The following is a 26,907-nucleotide window of genomic DNA, read 5'->3' as shown; positions in this document are numbered from 1 at the left end:
TGTTATGTTCAGTAATGTTTTGCTTCCAAAACATCCTGTGATTTTGCAGAGAGCCACATCAATTTACATAAATACTCATCATAAATGTTGATGAAAATACAAGTGTTATGCATGGAATTAAAGATATACTTCACCTTAATGAAAATGCTGTGTCATATAAAAAAAAAGCTTTACAGCGAAAGCACACCATGGAATAATCTGAGTACAGGGCTCAGCCACCAAAACAAGCCATACAGATACCTGCCATGTTGTGGAGTCAACAGAAGTCAGAAATAGCATTATAAATATTCACTTACCTTTGATGATCTTCATCGGAATGCACTCCCAGGTATCCCAGTTCCACAATAAATGTTTGTTTTGTTCGATAAAGTCCATAATTTATGTCCAAATACCTTTTTGTTTGCGCGTTTAGTTCACAAATCCACATTTTCAAGGCGCAGGCACTTAGTCCAGACAAAAAGTCAAAACAGTTCCATTACAGTTCGTAGAAACATGTCAAACGATGTATAGAATCAATCTTTAGGATGTTTTTATCATCGATCTTCAATAATATTCCAACCGGACAATTCCTTTGTCTTTAGAAATGAAAGTGAACGCAGCTCGCTCTCACGGCCGCACGCGTGACTTAGCTCATGGCATTCTGCCAGACCCCTTAGTCAAGCAGCTCTTATTCGCTCCCCCTTCACAGTAGAAACAAGGCTCTAAAGACTTTTGACATCTAGTGGAAGCCTTAGGAAGTGCAATTGGACCAAATTGACACTGTATCTTGGATAGGTATATACTTGAAAATCTACAAACCTCAGATTTCCCACTTCCTGGTGGATTTTTTCTCAGGTTTTTGCCTGCCATGTGAGTTCTGTTATACTCACAGACATCATTCGAACAGTTTTAGAAACGTCAGAGTGTTTTCTATCCAAATATACTAATACTATGCATATCTTAGCTTCTGGGCCTGAGTAGCAGGCAGTTTACTCTAGGCACCTGCCCCCAGCAGTATTGAGGAGAGTCCTGAGGAGAGTGAACGAGGTGTGTTACAGGTTACAGTTTCCCAGACTACCGTATTAACTCCTTGTTCCATATGTCTCTCCTCAGGCCGGTGGTGGTTGGTCCGCTCCCGGAGTCTGAGGTACGGGAGGTTCCTCCGCCCCCTCTGGACATCGAGGGGGCCCCGGCGTACTCCGTTCGGTCCATCCTGGATTCAAGGCGTCTGCGAGGGGCCTTCAATATCTCGTGGAGTGGGAGGGGTACGGTCCGGAGGAGAGGTGCTGGGTTCCGGTGGAGGACGTGTTGGACCCTTCAATGCTGCGGGAGTTCCACCGTCTCCGGCCGGATCGCCCTGCGCCTCGCCATTCGGTTCGTCCCCGAGGCCAGTATCGGTGCACTGCTGGAGCCACGCGTCGGGGGGGGGGGGGGGGGGGGGGGGTATTGTCATGACCTCCGCCGAAGTCGGCTCCTCTCCTTGTTCGGGCAGCGGTCGGCGGTCGACGTCACCGGTCTTCTAGCCATCGTCGCTCCACTTTTCATTGTTCCATTTGTTTTGTCTGGTTCCCAGCACACCTGGTTTACATTCCCTAATCACACTACATATATTTTCCCTCTGTTCCCCCCATGTATTAGTGTGGAATTGTTTTGTGAAGTGTTTTGTGTGACGCGCCAAGGTGGTTTTTCCCCGGGTACCTTGTTTAACCCAAAGTATGTTTAATTGTTAAACATTTGCATTATTGTGACTGTTGTCGTGCATTTTCACTTTTGCCATTGGCTGGAGGTTTTTTGACGCAGTTGTGTCCGTCTGTTGTTGCTTCTGCCAAACAAAGTGTGCGCCTGATCACAACTCTCTGCTCTCCTGCACCTGACTTCTATACCAGTAGCACACAACCTGACACAAGGTGTCATTCTCTTACCAAACTTTACATCTGCACAATTCTTCCAGTAAATATGTTTTGGTAAAATGTTTAGTGGAAATTGTTAAAATTAGTCCTTGTGCATAGAGTGGTAAGGTTTGTTAAATGATTAAATCAATTGTTTTTGAAGTGAATAATCTGAGTCTCATGTTATTGTGGAATTACCCTGTACACTACTTCAATTAGGGTCCTTGGAGTGTCTCTATGTCCATTACTGTACACTACTTAACTTAGAACCAATTAGATTCCCAGTCCCTTTTTGGTTGCTAATGCCCAGGCTTGCAGGGTCTATGCTAAATGAACCACTAGATCTTCATTGCAGGCAGCAAAGCAATTGATTTTACCCCTTAAACAATTTATTTCATGAGTTATACATTCCTCTTCTTCCCCCTCTCGCCTCTATCTCTCCCAGCTTGTCTCATGAGCCAGCATCTGGAGAGTGACCTATCCCAGCGCATGACACGGGAGGCGAGTGATTTGAATGATAACCAAATAGCTAGCGCGGCCTCGCCGGTGTTTAAAGATCATATGTAAATCAAATGTCGGGGGGAGAAATTGCTTGGTGGGGTTCTGTCAGAAAACAATTTAGTGATCGTTAAAAGAGATGCCTCGCCATCGCACAAATTAAATCAATGCAGCCACTGGACTCTGCCCCCTCTCACTTCTATCAAACCCCTCTCTCTCTCTCTCTCTCTCTCTCTCTCTCTCTCTCTCTCTCTCTCTCTCTCTCTCTCTCTCCTTTCTTTAACCACCATACACACCTCCAAATCTAAACTCCAAACTATCCTTTGTCATCCCCAAAAAGAGATATTCTTTCATTAATGATATACCGCGTCAGAAGAGATTGAATTATGAAGACAGAATGAGAGCTGCAAAGCGGCTTTGTAAATAATACAAAGAGACACAGCATATCACGTCTGATGACAGCCGTGATAATGCAACATAAGTTGGTGGGAGAGTGAAACAGTCCACACCAAGTATTTATCCTAATGAGAAGGTTATCATATCAGCCAGGCGGCTCTGATGGAGGAGCCATCAGGACTAGATGATGGAGGATACAGGAAATATTCTGATATATACCCCCACAAGATAAATATTTAGGACTCCCATCCCAAAGAGGGGATGTGTCAGTCACTGTCCCGGGGGACTGGCTGTGTAGTAGAGAACGCTTCAAGGAAGAGAGAAACATGTAGCAAGAAATATGCATGAGGTAGATGGAGGCTATGTCGCTCAGTGTACAGTGTTAACTGAGTTTTTTTGTATGTGTAAAGATGTGGTTTTCTATTTTAAACGAGCATAAACACTTCCCCGCTGTCTTTCAAACACATACACACACACACACACACTCTTACAGTCATACTCATTCACACACATATTCATGGTTTTGGCCTCCACTTGGTGTAACTACCATGTAACTACACACACACACACACACACACACACACACACACACACACACACACACACACACACACACACACACACACACACACACACACACACACACACACACACACACACACACACACACACACACACACACACAGACACACACACACACACACACACACACACACACACACTATCAGTCCAGAGTACCAAAAACATTGTCTCAGTCGTTGAGACACACACACACTCACATACACACAATCTCACACACAATGTATCAGTCCGGAGTATCCCACACAGGTCCACTGTGCAGAACACACTCATTGCGTCCCCTCGTCAAATGGCACCTGATATCATCCACCGTTGGGGAATCAAATTAAGAGAGCTGCTGCTGCTGCTGCTGCTGCCTCTTTCCCTTTTTTCTCATCTGCCATCCCTGGGTATAATTAATTTTATCATCAGCGTCATTATTATTGTTAAATTGTTTTTCAGATTTCTTCATTTTTTTCTTTGCCTGCCTGGAATACCAAGTGGATGCTAATGTATTTGGAAATTGCCAGCACAGAGGGAGAAAGGGGGAGGGAGAGAGAGAGAGAATTAGAGGGAGAGAGAGAGAATGATAGAGAGTGGGATGAAGGGGGGAGGGATAGGCGGTGGAGACAGAGTGAAAAAAGCGGAGAGTGGTGGAGAGAGGAGAAGATGAGAGGAGAGTGGAGCATAGGGAGGGGTGTTGTGAAGGAAACATTACGTATTCCACCGGCATTTTTGGAACCCAATTAATCAAGCGGAGGAGAGGAGAGATGCAGAAAGGATGAGTCCGCCCTTCACGTTGATGAGGCCTGGCCAGGGCAAACGCTCAACCACCTGAGCTCCTAACAGCCATGCCGATACGCAGGAATTATGGGAATACCTCCACACCTTTGTCTGTCTGTCTCTCTCTCTCTCTCTGTTTATCTCTCTCATTCACAAACACACACACATGCATGTGCACACAACCACACATACACACTACACTTTCCCTCTCTGTCTTTTTCATGTAAAGAATAGTCTCAACTTCTGCTATTGACTCCAGCCTCAAACACAAACTCAATGTACCTTACACATGCTCAAAAGTTGAAGACTGTAGTTGAAGACAGACATTTCACATTATAAACTTTATTGACTACAGACATTGTACTCAAGGCGCTTGTATTTCTGCAAAGTCGCAAGCCGACTTTTGAATAGGTTTGGTCTTATGCTTTAACTGTCTTGTGGTACAGTAGGCTACTTACATGCTCTCTCAGCCGCATAAGCCTTCCTTTCGCTCCCTAAAGCTCGGGTCAAGCCGATGGCTCACCGCCACCAGCAGCGATCATTGCAGAAATGTCCGATTGAGAGACTAAGAGAGAGAGAGAGAGAGAGAGAAAAACTCCAGTCCCTCATTGACTTAATTTGATTCCCTCCTGGAGAATGCAAGCCAATAGATACCGTATCTACATAGTGCTCTGCTCAGGGTCTATAAATATTGACCCTCCATTTCCTGTGTGGCATTAATGAAGTATTTAGTATACCCACAGCATTATGGATGACCTCTCTAAAGCCACCTCTCCTCTCATCTCCCTCCGTCAATGTCATCCCTTCACATACACGCACGCACGCACGCACGCACGCACACACACACACACACACACACACACACACACACACACACACACACACACACACACACACACACACACACACACACACACACACACACAGTCAAGGGATGAACCATGGTGCCAACAGAGGGTCGCGCAGTCTGTGTCGGCATCTTCAATCCCCATTGGTGAAGCGGGGCACTTTGAATGGCTATTGGGATGGTATCATACTGTATTAATGCATGTACTACAGTAAATAACTAAAATGCTGGTGTATATCACTTGTACGGTGATGTTGATGGATTTAAATAGTTCATATAGCTTTGGACTCTTAGTCAGACTTGGCTCTAGCAAGTCATAACCTTGGCACATCCCATGCTGCTCCAGTCTTCCTCTGAATCCTCTTTGGCTTGACTTTACCATAATGGCCATGAAGGACATGATTTGCAATGTCCTCTCAGAACTAACCAACAGCCCCCCAGTGTACCTCTCCACCCCACACCTGTTTCCCCTCTCCCTCCATATTCACCACCAAACACCCTCCAGCCTTTTTGGGGGGAAATGAAAGAATTTTGTTTTGGGGTCCCCGGGCGGTTTTGTAATTTCATGCTTGTGTATGATAATTTTATGCTGTCCTGCGTAACGTAACTCAGGGCTGCCAAATGCTGACAGGTGATAAATACGATTTTTTTCCGCCCCGTGTGCAACAGACCTGAAAAAAAGAGACAGGAAGGGACTGCGGGTGGGGGGGGGCACCAATTTCAGCAGTGAGGCTGAGGCCTTGGTGGAAGCTCGGCACACAGCGGCATTGCCACTGTTGGACTAATTTCACGGCCTGCCCACCCCACCTTCCTTCCCTCTACCTCTCTCTCTCGTTCTCTCTTTCTCCATCCCTCTCACTCTCTTTCTCTCCTCTTCTCCCTACTACGCTCACTCTCTTCCCCTCTTCCTCTTTCACCTCAGACAGCTAGAGAGAGGGCTGAGAAGAGGAGGGGACCTTCAGGTGGCCTTGAGGAGCTGGGACAGTGATCATGGAATTTTCCTGCTCTGAGGCGTTACAGGAAATAAACAAGTGGGCAGTTTGGGGATGTGACTCTTCTGACTGTGCCAAGGAGACTTGTAGGCTATTTGGCTGAGGGAGGGATGGAGGGAGGAGGCAGAGAGGAGAGCGACCGGAGCATAGCAGAGTGATGGTGTTCTGACTGACGGAATGATTCGCTCCTCTGCGTAGCTCAGTTAGAGTGACATGATGATCTCCAGTGAAACTGCCTGCTCCCTCCTGCACATACGGTAAACACGGTATACACATTTCACACAGTACACACTGACCTTCACATCACACTTTTACATCATAACTGCCTAACTGTTACACAGCCTCTGACAACAGTAACACTAATCGGTAACACTTCACTTAATAATATTCTATAAAAGATTTATGAAGGGGTTCATAAACTGTCAGTTATTAGTTTAAATGACACGTATAGTTTATAGTCTAAAACAGTAGTAAGTTATCTGGGAATTCAGTCAAAAGTGCATTGATGTAGCAGGAATGACAGCTGAGATAAGGGGGAATTTAGTTGTAGCATATTGGAAAAGAGGAGCCAGAGCAAAAAGAGGAGCTAGCATCTCTGTAGCATCGTAGCATTGTAGTACTCTAGCTTTGTAGCTTTGGTAAGTGATGGCCAGATCTAACTGTTGTGTTGGAAGAACGAGACTTTGTTCTTTATAAACGGCTTGGGTTTATAAACTATCACTCTAACATATTTGCATTACTGAGCTAGCATAACAACAACATTTTCTCAAAGTACGGTGGCCATTCAGGATAACAATACGAGTCAAAAAGACAAACAACAAACTCATAGGAGCTATATAATAACATTTCCCCTCCACTCCCAAAGTCTATGTATAAAAGATATCATTAAAGTCCTGAAAACGCCCAGCGTGTTCAAAGGCCCTGAGAGGTCTGGGCTCAGGGGCAGCTAGAGCCGGCTGTAAGCTCAGGAGGCTGAGCAGGTGGTATGACAACAGGAATGTCCTGCATGACCACTGGAGCAGTGGCCACATTGGGAGCAGAGGTGTGCCAAAGAGATCCATCTGCCATTTGAAATGTCACTGGGCCCAGTTGACGATTGACCTGCCTTGGAGAGCACCAGAATGCTTGTTGGCCCAATGAGGTCGACGGACTCTGACCCAGTCAGACACCTTGATGATTGACGGCTGAGCTCTGTGCTTCTTGTGGTAGAAAGCGGTACGGATGTGGGTGACCCTGTTTGCCTGCAGGTGGTAGAAAGTGGTACATTTGTGGGTGACCCTGTTTGCCTGCAGGTGGTAGAAAGTGGTACGTATGTGGGTGGCACCTACCGGCTGCGAGACAAGAGGTGAAGTGGTTAGACTGGAACTGGGGTCCATTGTCCGTGGTCCTAGCGAGCGAAGAGCTGGTCAAATAGCCCAACAAGGAACTTTTGATGTGGGACGTTGTGTAGCTCCCCAAAGATGTTGAGCTGTAGGTGCTACCAAGGCCTAGATGGCCAGTCCAGGGGCAGAATAGGGGCAGGGGCAGGTGGACCAGTCTTCCCACTTATGAGCTATGGCATTCAGGACCTGATGAGCTCTTCAGCCTCACCATTTATGCCAAGCCACCACACCATGACAGCTTGTTTTTCACGTGAGAATGACTCCAGTTCTGGTAGGACACTGGAAGGCCATCCGTTTCTGATGTACTCAATGTGTGCCAAATGTGTGACAAATAATGATGTCTCCTCGAGGTCCTGCAGGGACACCATGTTCTGTAGAGGAGAGTAGATGAGATGCATCAACTCCTCTTCCCCATCTGTCACCATCTGAGTAGGTGAGCTCTGTGTGGTGATGATGCGGGGAAAAGAAGTCTGCTACAACATTTACTTTTCCTGGAGTGAACTGTACTTGGAAATAGTACTGTCGAAGGTGATCTGACCACCTATGGAGACTGAGGGGCCAGGTGCAAGCGAGAGCCCAGGTGCAAGCCCAGGTGCAAGCGAGAGCCTCGCACTCCCCAATTGAGTACTTTTGCTCTGTCAGACTGAGGGCGTGAGAGGCGAAGCTATGGGCTTTTCCACACCATCATGCAGCTGAGACAGGATGGCCCTCATATCCACTGCCATCACAGATCACCAGCATGGGGCAGTTCAAGTGAAAGTGAGCCAGGGTCAGGGACATGGTGAGAAGACGTTTTAGCTCGATCGCTGCCTGACAGGAGTCCAGTCCCAAGAAGCATCCTGCTTAAGAAGCTGTCGCAGCAGTGACGTGATGAAGGAGTATTCTGGTAGACACTGCATGTAGTAAATGGTCATGGCTAGGAACGAAGACAACAGTGAAGCTAGTGTGGGGGCGGGCACTTTGAGGATGGCATCCATTTTCGACTGCAGCTGAGAGATGCCAGTGGATGACACCCAGAACCTCACAAAGTCTATGGTTGACGCGGAGAACTCAAACATGTCAGTGTGAGGTGATGGCGGTTGAGGCTGGTGAACACCTGCCGTAGGAACACCTGCCGTAGGCAGCATTTGGCCCATGCACCACAACGTCATCCAGGTAGACCATAACACCGGGGCAGCCGGTGATCTTCTGAAAGCAACTTGGTGCTGAACTCAGGTCAAAAGCAATGCATTTGTAGATAAGTGTGTTGTCAGCTCCTCAGTGGATATTTGACACATCTGCTTTGTTGACTGCTCGCATGTCAATGCAGGTTCTGATGCCCCCCAGATTTCTTCTGAACCATCACCAGGTTCAACATCCAAGGAGAGATGTCGATGGGTTCGATTAGGACCTCTGTCACAAGGCATTGGAGATCCTCCTCTACATCTTTGCTGAAGGCCAGGGGGATCCGACTCTGTGGTTGAATTACAAGAGAAACATTGGGGTCCAAGAGCAGTGTTTGTGTGAATGCATTCAAGCATCTCAATTCACTGAACAGCTCTGGATACGGTTGGTGTCACGGGGAGGACACATGTCTTGGCCCCACTGTTGTACTAAAGAGAGAATCCAAGACTGACAAAAAGGTCCAGGCCAATGGTGTTTGTGCCCTGGCATGTGACGTGAAATGGGTAGGAGTCCATGGCCTTGGAACCATAATGTACTGGGAGGTGAAGGAAGCAGACAATGTTTATCTACCTCTGGCTGTTCTTCTGTAAGTTCTGGAAGAACTGGTAATATGTTGCTGCATTTAGCAAAAACAACTTGGCACCGGTGTCAAGGAGAGTGGGGACTATTACAAATTCCCTGACGATGACTGTTATTAGCACCTAACAACCCAAAGCTACACACTGCCATTCCACAACCTCTCCCACGTTTCATCCCACGTGTACATCTTCCTCGGTGTGTTTAAATTAAGTTCCTGTGTTTGTTAACTCTTGGGCTGCTTTATTTAGTGAGTCACAAACAAGTGAAATATGTAGAGCTAGGTCGCTCACTTTGATGGTCCTTTGTCTCGTCGGATTTATGACTTTGCTGACACCCCTACAGTATGGTGGCTGTAGTGGTGTCCAGTGAACTATTACCATGTGGACTATAACCCATCTCTGGAGCCTATGGGAGCCTCATGCCTGCCGACGGTGCAGCATGGACCCTATGGCCCCTCTCCTTCCCCTGTGGGATACTATTGAACAACGAGTGGGGCCACATCCCCAACAACCCCGTGTGTAAGGAATGGAATGGCGCCGAAGGAGATGGCGGCCATTTTATGATCCCGTAACCAATTGTGCTATTGTGTATGTTTTTTTTTTATTTGTAACTTATTTGTACATAATGTTTCTGCCACCGTGTCTTATGTCCAAAAGGAGCTTCTTGATATCAGGGCAGCGATTACTCACCCCGTATTGGAGGAATTCTTCTTCTTCAACAAGTCGGACAGGAAGGATTTAATCCAGACACCCTACAAGGCCCTCATCCCTGTCATTCGCAGGAGGAAAAGACAGAGGTATCGTGGATGACGGTCCGGGTGCCTTGTAAGGATCCGTCGCCGAGAGGGTAATCTACCTTTATCATCATTCCTATTAGCCAACGTACAATCAATCGATAATAAAATAGAAGAACTACGAGCACGTATATCCCACCAACGGGACATTAAAAACTGTAATATCATATGTTTCGCAGAGCCGGGGCTGAACGACAACATGATTAGCATACAGCTGTGGGTTTTACATTTTTTTCTGGCAGGATAGAACAGCGGCCACTGGTAAGACATGGGGCGGAGTCCTGTGCATATTTATAAACATAGTCCCTGTGACCAAGAACACTAAGGTAACCTGCCTAAATGACTAGCGGCCCGTAGCACTCAGATCTGTAGCTAACAAGTGCTTTGAAAAGCTGGTCAGGGCTCACATCAACACCATTATACCAGAAACCCTAGACCCGATCCAATTTGCATACCACACCAACAGATCCACAGATGATGCAAGCTCTATTGCACTCCACACTGCCCTTTGCCACCTGGACAAAAGGAACAACTATGTGAGAATGCTATTCATTGAGTACAGCTCAGCTCAGTGTTCACTAGACCCTGGGACTAAACACCTCCCTCTGCAACTGGATCCTCGACTTCCTGACAGGCCGCCCCCAGGTGGTAAGGTTAGATAACAACACATCCGCCACGCTGATCCTCAACACGGGGGCCCCTCACAGGTGCGTGCTCAGTCCTCTCCTGTACTCCCTGTTCACTCATGACTGCATGGCCAGGCACGACTCCAACACCATCATCAAGTTTACTGATGACACAACAGTGATAGGCCTGATCACTGACAATGATGAGACAGCCTGTAGGGAGGAGGTCAGAGACCTGACCATGTGGTGCAGGGACAGCTTCTCCCTCAAAGTTATCAAGACAACGGAGATGATTGTGGACTGCAGGAAAAGGAGGACCGAGCACGCCCCCATTCTCATCGACGAGGCTGTAGTGGAACAGGTTGAGAGCTTCAAGTTCCTTGGTGTCCACATCACCAACAAACTATCATGGTCCAAACCCTAAGACAGTCGTGAAGAGGGCAAGACAAACGCCTATTCCCCCTCAGGAGACTCACCAGCACTGCCTCCTGATAAAGGCCCTGACCCTGGGTGTACCGTTAGGGCCTGCCCCAAGCTTTCCCGGGGCCATCCTCTGCTTTCTGCACTGGGGGACTTGCCTGTCTCATTTGGGGAACTGCCATGCCTGCTCGCCGCTGCTGGGGTCTGGCCTGCTTTATTCCCCTCTAACCGAGGGCGGTGTCAATGAGTCACAAACCAGTAAAACATGTAGACCCCGGTCGCTCTCTTTCAGGGACACAGCTCTCTTCCAGTTAGAGAGGGCACATAGTAAAGTTCACTGAGTGGGGCCCCACTGTATGGATCACTGAAGTGTGATTGGCTTCATAGTCACCTGGTTGCGCTGATACGTCAGCAGGTGTGGACAAGAACCACTTGGTTAAAAACATATCTGGCCACATATCCACATATCTGGCCTAAAGCTGGGCAATCTGGAGCCCTTATAGCATGACGGGTAGATCCACAGTTTCCACAGCGCCTCTGCTGGCGCCATTGGTGGGGACATGCAAGCAGTATTGCGGAGGTTGAGTCTGTGTCACACCCGTCATAGCTAGTATCTGCTGCACTGACTGCTCTCTAATGCTTGCACTTGTTATGGGGTAAGCTTGTGTTTCAGCTATTTTAGCAGCACATTCAGTGGCTGACTCAATTTGTAGAGCAAGTGTGAGTGAATTACCAATTAGCATCTTCAAGTAACTTGTACTTGGGGTTGGAAGTGTTTTCAATCAGCTGATCTCTTATTAGTTTGTCTTGTATTGTTCCAAAATTACATGACTGTGCTAGAGCTTTCAAATCAGCTACAAACTGTTAAGCTGACTCACAAGCTCGCTGACGTCATTGTTTGAATAGCAGGCGTCAGTTGAGAAAAATGTCAGTTGAGAGCTGCTATTGTTTCTTTATATGAAGCTGCAGGTCCCAAACGGCTGAAAATGTTGTGCCCCTCCTCTCCGAGGCAGTGTAGGAGGATAGCACATTTCCTGCTACCGGCAACAGCATCCAGTCCTATGGCTAGAAGGTACATTTCAAACCAGTCTTTCTGTTCTCCCAGGGAATGACTGAGTGAGGCAGAAATGGGTCCGGAGGCGGCAGAGAGATGGTGGGGATGACAGGTGCAGGATCAGCTATTCTCATCGCCAATGTTGTGCTGGTAGAACGAGACTTTGTTCTTTATAAATGTCTATTACATGCTCACGTTACTGAGCTAGCATAACAACAACGTTTTCTCAAAGTACGGTGGCCCTTCAGGATAACAATACGGAGTCAAGAAGACACGCACAACAAACTCACAGGAGCTATATAACGAACATAACACTAACATCATCATTTATCCCATCATCATCATCTCCATGGAATCTGCAGCGTGTCCAAAAAATAATCTCAGTCAAACAAGTGATCTGAAGCAGCAAGGGGAGGAATGTCTGCACTACAGCGGTTCCAAGTCATTAAGCAGCCAGATATGAATTGACTTCACAGTGCTTATATGGCTGAGGGTGCGTTTAACCTAGGCAGGGGGCCCTGGCTCCATAAGTAGGCCCTTAGTGCAGTTGGTTGGAGGAACAAACCCTGTCTCAGGTCAACGCAAACCACAATACCACTTCCTGTACCATAAAACAATTAGGTTGAAATGAGCACATTCAAGAACTACTGCAATATACCCAAGATTGTGCAGATGTGAGAAAGTCATGTAAGCTACCTAATATTTTACTTCACTGTACATTATGTACAATTCTATAACGATGGTGACATATTTAAAAATGTGACACTGCAGACAGGCACCTGAAATCCAATCTAGCCACACTTTGACTAACTGCTCCCAAGATGGAAATTGAAGGTGAAGGGTGTGCTCCCCTTTTATGCACTTTTCTATCTATTCTGTATTCTGACCTTGAACTTAAGCATGAGAATAGTGTGCTATTCATCCGCTATTAGTTTCGGGTGGAGATCAAATAAATGAATGTTTTGCGGAGATGTGTCTACAGATACGCCGTATTCTGACCTTGACTCAATTCCCTAATTATTCCACCACCTTTACATGTGAGGAAACCATGAATAAGGTCTAGCAAACCTACCGGTTCTAAGTGGAAAAAACATATACTTTATTTATTTTTTAATAGAAATAACACCAATCCCCATGCACACATCGACGGGCCGCAGTGGAGAAGGTGGAAAGCTTCAAGGTCCTCGGCGTGCACATCACTGACAATCTGAAATGGTCCACCCACACAGACAGAGTGGTGAAGGAGGCTGATTTGGTTTGGCCCCTAAGACCCTCACAAACCTTTACAGATGCACCATTGAGAACATCCTGTCGGGCTGTTTCACCATCTGGTATGGCAACTGCACCGCCCGCAACCACAGGGCTCTCTAGAGGGTGGTACGGTCTTCCCAACGCATTGCCGGGGACACAATACCTTCCCTCCGGGACATCTACAGCACCCGATGTCACAGGAAGGCCAAAAATATCATCAAAGACAACAACCACCCGAGCCATGGCCTGTTCACCCCGTTTTCATCCAGAAGGCGAGGTCAGTACAGGTGCATCAAAGCTGGGATCGAAAGACTGAAAAACAGCTTCTATCTCAAGGCCATCAGACTGTTAAATAGCAATTAGTAGCCGGCACCCATCCAGTACCATGCTCTGAACTTAGTCACTGCCAGTTGCCGACTACCACCCTGTTACTCAACCCTGCACCTTAGAGGCTGCTGCCCTATGTACATAGTCATGGAATCACTGGTCACTTTAATAATGGACACTGGTCACTTTAATGTTTACATACTGTTTTACTCATTTCATATGTATATACTGTATTCTAGTTAATGCCATCCTATTAAACTATTGTTGTATTTATACTATTCTATCCTACGTATTCCACATATTGAATATTCTATCCACATACTGTCCATAATGTCTATAATGTCTATACATCCAATCACATATATATTTATACTCCGGACTCTGACATTGCTCCTAATATTTATATATTTGTTAATTCCATTATTTTACTTTTAGATCTATGTGTATTGTTGTGAATTGTTAGATATTGCTGCACTGCTGGAACACAACCCTTTCGCTACACCTGCAAAAACATCTGCTATATATGTGTATTTGACCAATACAATTTGATTTGATTTAAGTCAAAACTGTAACTAGGCCAATCAGGAACATTCAATGTTATCTTAGTACGCAGCTCCAGTGTATATGGCCTTGTGCTTTAGGTTATTGTCCTGCTGAAAGGTGAACTTGTCTCCCAGTGTCTGTTGGAAAGCCGATTCAACCAGATTTTTCTCTAGCATTTTTCCTGTGCTTAGCTCATATTTCTGTTTCTAGTTCTTGCAGATAACAAGCAAAGCATACCCATAACATGATGCAGCTACCACCATGCTTGAAAATATGAAGAGTGGTACTCAGCAAAGTGTTATGTTGGATTTTCCCCAAACATAACGCTTGGTATTCAGGACATAAAGTACATTTCTTTACCACATTTCTAGCAGTTTAACTTTAGTGATTTATTGCGAATAGGATGCATGTTTTGGACAATTTTTTATTTTGTGCAGTCTTCCTTCTTTTCACTGTCATTTAGGTTAGTTTTGTGGAGTAACTACAATGTTCCTGATACATCCTCAGTTTTCTCCTATCACAGACATGAAATTCTGTAACTGTTTTAATGTGACCATTGGCCTCATGGTTTCCTTCCTCTTCAGCAACTGAGTTAGGAAGGACGCCTGTATCTTTGTAGTGACTGGGTGTATTGCTATACCATCCAAAGTGTAATTAATAACTCATCATGCTTAAAGGGATATTCAATGTCTGCTTTTTTATCTTTGTACCTTTTAGGTGCCCTTATTTGCGAGGCATTGGAAAGCCTTCCTGGTCTTTGGTGTTGAATTTGTGTTTGATATTCACTGCTCGAATGAGGGACCTTACAGATTATTGCATGTGTTGGGTACAGAGATGAGGTAGTCAAAAATCATGTTAAACATTGTTATTGCACGGAGTGAGTCCATTCAACTTATTATGTGACTTGTTAAGCACAATTTTACGTCTGAACTTTTTTAGGCTTGCCATAACAAAATAATTTAATACTTATTGACTCAAGACATTTCAGCATTTCATTTGTATTCATTTGTCAAAATGTATAAAACATAATTCCACTTTGACATTATGGGGTATTGTGTGTATGACAGTGACACAAACTCTAAATGTAATGCATTTTATTTGCAGGCTGTAACATAAAATAAAACACATTCAAGGTGTGTGAATACTTTCTGAAGGCTCTGCCAATGTACTGTTAGTTCCCTTCAGTTGGTAGAGCCTACATTATCATTCCATTTAATTCCATTGTTTCGTTCACCTTCATGTTGCTTCCTCTGTGAACGCATGCACACACTCACAAACTCACACACACACACTTTAAGATCAGGGGCGTCCTCGAGGCACTCTTTGACATCTGTGTTCGATCCTTCTTTCAGAATCCAATCAGGCTGAAATCTCTGGGGGAGGAAGGATGGGGGAAGACGGGCAGTGTAGTGAAACACGGGCTGAACTCACATGCTCATGTGTAACTGTGCTCAGGGGCAAGGGGTCAGTGGTGGGTGCTTAACATAGCATGCTGGTTCTGTATACCCAAGATTAGTACAGTTCACTGGCAGGGGATGGGGATGGGGGCCTCTCTCTATTTGCCTCATATTTGTTGACTTGATGTCAGTTTGTGCAGCGGAAGAACCAGATCTGTGTATCCACTATTGTTTCTGGTTGGTCACTCAGGTGCTTATAGGAACTGTCACTCACTCTGAAGATTTTCTCTGTTTGTGGATCCGATTACTGTAAAACCAAAATCTACAGAGTGAGTGAATGAAGGAAAAAGATGGATGGATGGCTGTACTTCCAGAGTGATCTTTCACTGTCAAATAGCATAATTATAAATGTAGAAACTATTTCTGCTGTGTAAGGTGTGGCAGCACCTAGTCCTGGTTGATTCAGTTGTTGTTGTTTTGCCCGCTCCATTTTGACTGGGTCAGACCATCAGAACCTTTGTTGAGTTTCAGTGGAAGAGGCCCTCAGGTCTGTCAGGTTAGACAACCACTCATATTCACAGTCAGAAATCCAATACTCCAATGTACAGTAAGGCCTTATACACCATGGGTCCACTTTTTGTTTGTCTCCAATGCATATAAAAAACTAATGTTGGATTGAATAAATTAACTTTCTCTTTTTCTGCAAATATATGGGTGTGGAAGCCAAACTCCAATCCTGTATATTGAATGACAAAACAAATGGCTAAATGCTGGCTTTTTGCGTTTTATCTCAGAGAAGAGCAGTGCATATTTGTCATTCGGCCCCTTCAGGGTTCTTGGTCAGACCAAAGCCGGACAGTTGAGGTTTTAGACTGTCTCTGGGTCTCTTTTCACTTCTTCCACTGTGTTGTGCTGCTGTTGCCTGGGCTTTGAACATCAGCTACAAACACACTGCTACAGGGGACAGAGTGCCACCTATTGGTCTCCAAATGCAACTCCCTCATCCTTCTGTTGTCTTTTGTCACTCAGGACAAGGCAGCGTTGCCAAAATCACTATACTGATAGCACTAAAAATACACAATCTAAAATAATAGACATAAACAACCATTTTGCCAATATCTATTTTGTTATGTCCATGAAAGGCAGCACAAGTATGTGGGTTTAAAGTAAACAGTGCATATTTCTGCACCAAACCCATTCTAAAGTCTAAGTATTTGAAAATATACTGTCTTCTGTGGTAATATCTCTGCTCTTCCCTCTGCTGTCAAAATGTCACCTAAGGATACATAATGTAACATTGTGCATCTGTCTAAGGAGAACGGATAAACAAAACAATAAAAGCAAATGTAGGCACAAATCTATAAAAGAGAAAAGACACACATGCAATATTCAAACCAGTACTACAGTTTTATCGATATAGCATGTAGTCATGATGGCACCAGCCGGAGAGACAAATCATTAAAACCATGTCAAGGAGAGATCGCAGAGAGCTTAATAAAACAGTTTGCTAAATATTCAAGCAAGGACAGTAGTTATTCCACACACAATGGCTGGCTGCTTAACATACAGCGATATGCGGGCGCTAGGTCTCAGTGTCCCATGGCTCAGTGCATGTACAGAGCAAGGTTTGTTTTACATTTTTAACATTTCTGACTAAACAAGCTGCTAACACATTTATGTTCCACAATGAGGGGAGGATTAGAGGAGTATTCCTCCACCTCTGACCTCCCTCAGGTCTCTCATCCAAACTGCTACTGCTCAGTTACGTGCTGGAATAAAACACTACCCACTGCTTTTCAGCTCCATCTTATTCGTCTTCACTCCTTTTAATCTCTCCCTTTCTCTTTGTCATTCTCTCTCGCCATCTCTTTCTCCACTCTCTCGCTCCCAGAGGCAGGTTTCACCTTCGGAAAGTCAAACAGGTGTGAATGTCAGGGACAGTAGAAGTCCCCGGGTCAAACTATTCCCCCTTCTTTCTGTTTGTTTCCATAAGTAGCAGGCCTTTTAGAAGATGTTTGTTGTCAGTTAAGTAAAGTAGAGACAGGAGCTAGGAGAAGTCCATGCACCTGGCTGGTGGAGATTTCCGATGGGTTTGTGTGTGCGCCACGCACGCGCGTGTTCTGTTAACTCCAGCGCAGGGGAACTCCTAAACGCAGGGCCAGGTCAATGCTGATCACATGACAGAGATAATGGTCCAAACAACCTTGACGGGGGCAGAAGAGGTCTCTCTATTTAATTAGAAACTTTAATATTTCATCCCCTGCTATGCCTCATTAACGCCCTTCTATCACATTGTACCTTCCCAGCTCCAAGCCAGGCCCACACTCATATTCACTTTCACTGAGTTTCTGTCTCCTAGCTTTGCAATTATTTGAAAGTGGAAAGGAGTGTATCTAATCACCAGAGAGTGAGGTAGAGGGATTTTACTATTGGTCAGGATTATTTTGTTCACACACTTCAGTACTACAGTAATGGGTTGTACATACCTTCTCAAATTAGATCATCTTTACCATAGTTGTGCATTTTGGAAATGCATATTATGAAAAACAAATCGACTAAGATTATAAGTTAATGTAAGCGGCACACGTATAGCAGGGAACAAGGCATTGCATAGTTTTATTGTTCACCTTGACCAAGTTGCAATGGAGAACATTCTCATACTGTGGCATGATCTTACTGGTGGCCACACTGCTCCCTGTGTTGTTACACCCTATCCCCTTCAGTCATACACTATCCCCTTAAGTTATTCCCTATATCTCTCCACAGCTCAGCCACTCAGGCATTCCACTCAGCTCTCATGCTCATAACAACCTCCACCATGGGACCAATATGACTTCATTGTTTCTCCCTTAGCTTTCATTTTGGTGTCATGGGGCACTAAAGCCTGGTTAGTCGGGGGGGCGACCCCTGTCCTCCCAACCAGCCTCCCCTAGCCCCCTGGCCCACCCCACCCCCGGTAATGGGACACTGGAATGTGATGACAGGACACTTTAAGGGTGATTCTGTTCAAGGACATGTCACTCTGTCATTGACAGCACTTTAATCGTGATCAAGGTGTCTGTCTGGCTAGCTACCTTTTTTTCTCTCTCTGTTACTCTCTTTCTCTCTCTCTGTTACTCTCTTTCTCTCTCTCTCTCTCTGTTACTTCTCTCTCTGTTACTCTCTTTCGTTCTCTCTCTCTGTTACTTCTCTCTCTCTGTTACTCTCTTTCTCTCTCTCTCTCTGTTACTCTCTTTCTCTCTCTCTCTCTGTTACTTCGTTCTCTCTGTTACTCTCTTTCTCTCTCTCTCTCTGTTACTCTCTTTCTCTCTCTGTTACTTCTCTCTCTCTGTTACTTCTCTCTCTGTTACTTCTCTCTCGCTGTTACTCTCTTTCTCTCTCTCTCTCTCTGTTACTCTCTTTCTCTCTCTCTGTTACTCTGTTTCTCTCTCTCTCTGTTACTTCTCTCTCTGTTACTCTCTTTCTCTCTCTCTCTCTCTCTGTTACTTCTCTCTCTGTTACTCTTTTTCTCTCTCTCTCTCTCTCTGTTACTTCTTTCTCTCTGTTACTCTCTTTCTCTCTCTCTCTCTGTTACTCTTTCTCTCTCTCTGTTACTTCTCTCTCTCTTTTACTCTCTTTCTCTCTCTCTCTCTCTGTTACTCTCTTTCTCTCTCTCTCTCTCTTACTCTCTTTCTCTCTCTCGCTCTCTGTTACTTCTCTCTCTCTGTTACTCTCTTTCCATCTTTCTCTCTGTTACTTTATATTTTTGAATGTTATCAGATCTTCAACCAAAACCTCATTTTAAATGAAGCGAACCTGAGTGAACAATTTGTACTTATTTTTTATATAAAAAAGTTTGCATAAAAAAGTTATGCAACACCCAATGCCCCTGTGTGAAAAAGCAATTGCCCCCTTGCACTCAATAACTGGTTGTGCCACCTTAAACTGCATTGACTCCAACCAAATGCTTCCTATAGTTGTTGATCAGTCTCTCACGTTGCTGTCCTTCCATGTAGAATTCCTTTAACTTAGCGACATTTGTGGGTTTTCAAGCATGAACTGCTCATTTCAAGCCCTGACACAACATCTCAATTGGGATTAGGTCTGAACTTTTTTTGGTGCTTTTTAGCCATTTTCATGTAGACTTGATTGTGTGTTTTGGCAAACTTGAGTAAACTTTTTGGACAAGATGGGTCCTATTATGTCTGGCGAAAACCAAACACTGCGTTCGTCAGTAAGAACCTCATACCAACTTTGAAGCATGGTGGTGGTAGTGTGATGGTTTGAGGATGCTCTGCTGCCTCAGGACCTGGACGACTTGCCTTGAAAGAAGGAACCATGAATGCTGCTCTGTATAAGATAATTCTACAGGGGAATGTCAGGCCATCCATCTGTGGATGAAGCTGAAGCACAGCTGGGTCATGCAGCAAGACAATGATCCAAAACACACAGTCAACATGAAATGGATAAAAAGCGACAAATTTGAAGTTTTGGAATGGCCTAGATAAAGTCCAGCCCTAATCCCAATTGAGATGTTGTGGCAGGGTTGGCTTTTCAAGCAGTTCATGCTTGAAAACTCCCATATCGCGTAGTTAAAGCAGTTCTCAAACCAAATCAAACTTTATTTGTCACATGGACCAACACTTGGACCTCCCTCTGACCGCCTGGTACAGAGGTCCTGGATGGCAGGAAGCTTGGCCCCAGTGATGTACTGGGCCGTATGCATTACCCTCTGTAGTGCCTTGTGGTCGGAGGCTGAGCAGTTGCCATACTAGGCAATGATGCAACCATGCTCTCGATGGTGCAGCTGTAGAACCTTTTGAGGATCTGGGAACCCATGACAAATCTTTTCAGTCTCCTGAGGGGGAAAAGGCTTTGTCGTGCTCTCTTCACGACTGTCTTAGTGTGTTTGGACCATGATAGTTTGTTGGTGATGTGGACGCCAAGGAACTTGAAGTGCTCAACCTGTTCCACTACAGCCCCGTCGATGAGAATGGGGGTGTGCTCAGTCCTCCTTTTTACTGTAGTCCAAAATCATCTCCTTTGTCTTGATCACGTTGCGGGAGTGATTATTCTCCTGGCACCACATGGCCAGGTCTCTGTCATCCTCACTATATCATCATTGTCGGTGATCAGACCTACCACTGTTGTGTCATCTGCAAACTTGATGATGGTGTTGGAGTTGTGCCTGGCCATGCAGTCATGAGTTCATGAGGGGACTGAGCACACGCCCCTGAGGGGCCCCCGTGTTGTTCCCTACCCTTACAACATGGGGGCGGCCCGTCAGGAAGTCCAGGATCCAGTTGCAGAGGGAGGTTTTTAGACGGAGGGTCCTTAGCTTAGTGATGAGCTTTGAGGGCACTATGGTGTTGAACACTGAGCTGTAGTCAATTAATAGCAATGAATAGCATCCTTTTGTCCTGGTGGGAAATGGCAGTTTTGCTGCAATAGAGATTGCATCATCTGTGGATCTTTTGGGGCAATATTAAATTGGAGTGGGTATAGGGTTTCTGACAAATTGTGTTGATGTGAGACATGATCAGCTACAGACGTGAGTGCTACGGGTCGGTAGTCATTTAAGAAGGTTACCTTAGTGTTCTTTGGCACAGGGACTATGGTGCTCTGCTAAAAACATGTTGGTATTACAGACTCAGTCAGGGACTGGTTGAAAATGTCAGTGAAGACACTTGCCAGTTGGTCAGTGAATGCTCAGATTACAGGTCCTGGTAATCCGTCTGGCCCTGCGGCCTTGTGAATGTTGACCTGTTTAAAGGTCTTACTCACATTGGCTACAGAGAACGTGATCACACAGCTGGTGCTCTCATGCATGTTTCAGTGTTACTTGCCTCAAAGTGATTATAGAATTAATGTAGCTCGTTGCCTGTAATCCATGGCTTCTGGTTGGGGTATGTACGTATGGTTACTGTGGGGACAACGTCATCAATTCACTTGATGATGAAGCCAGTGACTGATTTGCTGTACTCCTCAATGCCATCCCAGAACAAATCACAGTCTGTGCTAGCAAAACAGTCCTGTAGCTTAGCATCTGCTTCATCTGACCACTTTCTCATTGACCGAGTCACTGGTTCTTCCTGCTTTAGTTTTTGCTTGTAAGCAGGAATCAGGAGGATAGAATTATGGTCAGATTTGCCAAATGGAGGGTGAGGGAGAGCTTTGTACGCGTCTCCGTGTGTGGAGTAAAGGTGGTTTAGAGTTTTTTTGCCTAACATGCTGGTAGAAATGAGGTAGAACGGATTCGAGTTTGCCTGCATTAAAGTTCCCGGCCATTAGGAGTGCTGCCTCTGGATGAGTGTTTTCCTGTTCGCTTATGGCCGTATACAGCTCACTGAGTGCGGTCTTAGTGCCAGCATCAGTCTGCGGTGGTATATAGGCAGCTACGAAAAATATAGATGTAAACTCTCTTGGTAAACAGTGTGGTCTACAGCTTATCATGAGATACTGTACCTCAGGCGAGCAAAACCTCAAGACTTCCTTAGATTTCATTTACAAATATACATAGGCCGCCGCGCTTAGCTTACTGAACTAACCTGCCAAAAAAGCTTAAAACCCGGCAGCTGTATGTTAATCATGTCATCGTTCATCCACGACTCGGTGAAACATAAGCTATTGCAATGTTTTTAATGTTCCATTGGTAGGATATACAGCACATACTCGTAGTTTGTGTATTTTATTAACGTTTGATTGTACGTTGGCTAATAGGAATGATGATAAAGGTAGATTACCCTCTCGGCGACAAGGCACCCGGGCCGTCGTCCACGATATCTCTGTATTTTTCTACTGCGAATAACGGGGATGAGGGCTCTGTCGGGTGTCCGAAGTAAATCCTTCCGACTTGTTGAAGAAGAAGAATTCCTCCAGTACGAGGTGAGCCCTGATATCAAGAAGCTCTTTTCAGTCATTAGGCATGGTGGCAGAAACATTATGTACAAAATAAGTTACAAATAACGCAAAAAACATACACAATAGCACAATTGGTTACGGAATCGTAAAACGGCAGCCATCTCCTTTGGCGCCATTATATGTATTCTGCATGCAAGAGTCGGCCAAAATTCTTCCACAGCGGTGTGAGAGACTGACTGACAACTGCAGGAAGCGTTTGGTTGCAGCCATTGCAGTTAAAGGTGGCACAACCAGTTATTGAGTGAAAGGGGTCAATTACATTTTCACACAGAGGAATTGGGTGTTGCATAACTTTGTTAATTAAATATATAAAAGAAGTATGCATTTTTTGTGTTATTTGTAAACTGAGGTTCCCTTTATCTAATATTAGGTTTTGGTTGGAGACCTGATAATATGCTAAAATAGAGAAAATCAGAAAGGAGTAAATAATTTTTCATGGCACTGTAGTTCTTGATATAAAAGGTACACACTCATTAGAGTCTATTCTTTGTAAACAGATATAATGGCAGATACATTTGCATTGTGTTCAAGTGTCTTTTCATAGTGTGTGTGTGTGTGTGTGTGTGCGTGCGTGCGTGCGTGCGCGTGCGGTAAGTGTGTGTGTGTGTGTGTGTGTGTGTGTGTGTGTGTGTGTGTGTGTGTGTGTGTGTGAGTGCGTGCGTGCGTACGTGCGTGCGCGGTAAGTGTTTGTGTGTGTGACTAGTCGGTGGAGAAGGAGGAAGAGTGGGGGTTATAAAATATGCAGGATAATTACCAGGAAGAGGTTGGGACTCAGATGAAAGACCTCGTATTGATTCTTGAAAGGACCTGACAGCTCGCTTCAATGTTTTTTTTCTCCTCTCCATTGTTTGTTTTGCATATAAAGGATTCCATTTTCCTGTGAATTTTGATTGCGGCAGAGACGGCAAAACCTTTCTCCTCCAAGGAGGGGGAGAGGACAAGGGTACCTGGCAGAGGACAGACTGATGACTAGTGTACTGAACTGGGGAGGGAACCTGCTTCTTCCGCCAGGCTTTTACTTAACCCTTACCCACTGTAAAAAAAATACATAAAAACACACACGCACCGGATCCACACACACACGCACCGGATCCACACACACACGCACCGGATCCACACACACACACACCGGATCCAGATCTGGCGAGCCCACCGTGAGCGCTGGAATGCATCGGTGTGTGGCTTTCCAGACCAATGTAAATACACAGCACACGTGTGTTCATGTCTCCCTCCTCACAAGCTGCTTTCCATTACTTCTCATTGAGCTCTTTGTTCAACCAGCGTCCACTGATGCACCCTGACCACAGGATTCCATAAACAAACACAGCATCCGGATCCCTAGCCCTTGTTCCTCTCTGCTCCTAGTCCAGTTTTCTAGCACTGTTGATGGTACTGATGGGCAGCACAGACAGAGAGCCTTACCTCATTTAGAAAATCACATTAACCAAACCAGGAGCACACCAACCAATCAGGTTGTAGTCAGGCAAATTGCTAAGCAAAGTAACATGGGTGAAGGCATTGAATGTGTGTGTGTGTGTGTGTGTGTGTGTGCCTCAACGACTGAGACAATGTTTGGGGTACTCTGGACTGATAGTGTGTGTGTGTGTGTGTGTGTGTGTGTGTGTGTGTGTGTGTGTGTGTGTGTGTGTGTGTGTGTGTGTGTGTGTGTGTGTGTGTGTGTGTGTGTGTGTGTGCGTGCTTGCGTGCGTGTGTGTGTCTGTGTCTGTGTCTTCGTATACACTGAGTTAAGAACATTAAGAACACCTGTTCTTTCCATGACATATATTGACAATGTGAATAAAGGCAAAAGCTATGATCCCTTATTAATGTCACTTGTTAAATCCACTTCGATCAGTGTAGATGAAGAAGAGGAAACAGGTTAAAGAAGGATTTTTAAGCCTTGAGACAATTGAGACATGGATTGTGTATGTGTGCCATTCAGAGGGTGAATGAGCAAGACAAAATATGTAAGTGCCTTTGGAACGGGGTATGGTAGTAGGTGCCAGGCACACCAGTTTGTGTCAAAAACTGCAACACTGCTGGGTGTGTGCGTGTGCATGCATGCGTGCCAGCGTGTGTGCGTGTGTTTGAAGATTATTATTATCATTATTTGAGAGGACAACAGGTTACAGTATGAATCATTTGATCAGTCCACTCTAATGTTAGTCCTTTTGAAAAGGGCTGTGAAGTTCTTTGACTATCACTGACAGTGGGGAGAGAGACCAGGGTAATGAGGAGAGAGACCAGGGTTTTGTGGAGAGAGACCAGGGTAGTGAGGAGAGAGACCATGCTAGTGAGGAGAGAGACCAGGGTAATGAGGAGAGAGACCAGGGTTGTGTGGAGAGAGACCAGGGTAGTGAGGAGAGAGACCATGCTAGTAAGGAGAGAGACCAGGGTAATGAGGAGAGAGACCAGGGTGATGAGGAGAGAGACCAGGGTAATGAGGAGCGAGACCAGGGTAGTGGGGAGAGAGACCATGCTAGTGAGGAGAGAGACCAGGGTAGTGAGAAGAGAGACCAAGGTAGTAAGGAGAGAGACCAGGGTAGTAAGGAGAGAGACCAGGGTAGTGAGGAGAGAGACCAGGGTAATGAGGAGAGAGACCAGGGTAGTGGGGAGAGAGACCAGGGTAGTAAGGAGAGAGACCAGGGTAGTGAGGAGAGTGACCATGCTAGTAAGGAGGAGAGACCAGGGTAGTGAGGAGAGAGACCATGCTAGTGAGGAGAGAGACCAGGATAGTGAGGAGAGAGACCATGCTAGTGAGGCGAGAGACCAGGGTAGTGAGGAGAGAGACCAGGGTAGTGAAGAGAGAGACCAGGGTAGTGAGGAGAGTGACCAGGGTAGTAAGGAGAGAGATCAGGGTAGTGAGAAGAGAGACCATGCTAGTGAGGAGAGAGACCAGGGTAGTGAGGAGAGAGACCAGGGTAGTGAGAAGAGAGACCAAGGTAGTAAGGAGAGAGACCAGGGTAGTAAGGAGAGAGACCAGGGTAGTGAGGAGAGAGACCAGGGTAATGAGGAGAGAGACCAGGGTAGTGGGGAGAGAGACCAGGGTAGTAAGGAGAGAGACCAGGGTAGTGAGGAGAGAGACCAGTCCAAACTAAACGTTTATCTCCTGCCACACACACACATCCAAAGACACACTTTCTTTTACAGCATAGTCACTATTCTAAAATATCAGCTATGTAGCTTACATTCTACTTTCACCCCCATCTCAAACCTCTACCCCATTAATGTCATTTTGCTTCTGGGCTGAAAAGAAATTGAAACAAATTTCTTGCTGAGAATTATTGTCCTTAATTGCGATGAGGGGCACGTTTTCCCATCATTCCTTGGTGTTTTTTTCTCTCTGTGTGGAAATGTAGGCATTGCCACCGAGCGTGGGCTCTCTGTGAAAGAGCTCTTAATTATATCCTTCAGTATGCTCGCCGCTGGCAAGGATTTTACGCCTCATAATTATTAAATGGCAGATTGCGTGTGCTTGTGTTTGTTCTTGTGTTTGTGTTTGCGTGCGTCCGTGCGCATGTGAGTGCATGTGTGAATACTGTACATGTTTTTGTGTGTTTATGTGCAGGCTATGTATCTTTGAAGAGAGAAAGGGGAGGAGGGTAAAGACCCAGCAGGTGTAGGACAGGCTAGGATAAACTCTGTTCAAGAGCAACGCTCCTATTTGCAATTTGCGCTTTTAGTAGGGCCGGGACGATACCAGTATCGTGATACTAGTGATACTCCTTAGTACAGTGCCTTGCGAAAGTATTCGGCCCCCTTGAACTTTGCGACCTTTTGCCACATTTCAGGCTTCAAACATAAATATATAAAACTGTATTTTTTTGTGAAGAATCAACAACAAGTGGGACACAATCATGAAGTGGAACGACATTTATTGGATATTTCAAACTTTTTTAACAAATCAAAAACTGAAAAATTGGGCGTGCAAAATTATTCAGCCCCCTTAAGTTAATACTTTGTAGCGCCACCTTTTGCTGTGATTACAGCTGTAAGTCGCTTGGGGTATGTCTCTATCAGTTTTGCACATCGAGAGACTGACATTTTTTCCCATTCCTCCTTGCAAAACAGCTCGAGCTCAGTGAGGTTGGATGGAGAGCATTTGTGAACAGCAGTTTTCAGTTCTTTCCACAGATTCTCAATTGGATTCAGGTCTGGACTTTGACTTGGCCATTCTAACACCTGGATACGTTTATTTTTGAACCATTCCATTGTAGATTTTGCTTTATGTTTTGGATCATTGTCTTGTTGGAAGACAAATCTCCGTCCCAGTCTCAGGTCTTTTGCAGACTCAATCAGGTTTTCTTCCAGAATGGTCCTGTATTTGGCTCAATCCATCTTCCCATCAATTTTAACCATCTTCCCTGTCCTTGCTGAAGAAAAGCAGGCCCAAACCATGATGCTGCCACCACCATGTTTGACTGTGGGGATGGTGTGTTCAGCTGTGTTGCTTTTACGCCAAACATAACGTTTTGCATTGTTGCCAAAAAGTTCAATTTTGGTTTCATCTGACCAGAGCACCTTCTTCC

This window comes from Oncorhynchus mykiss, chromosome 11, assembly GCF_057628025.1.
Source record: "Oncorhynchus mykiss isolate SJ-2025 chromosome 11, ASM5762802v1, whole genome shotgun sequence".
NCBI classification, from domain to species: Eukaryota; Metazoa; Chordata; class Actinopteri; order Salmoniformes; family Salmonidae; genus Oncorhynchus; species Oncorhynchus mykiss.
Note: the sequence above shows the minus strand (reverse complement) of the source record.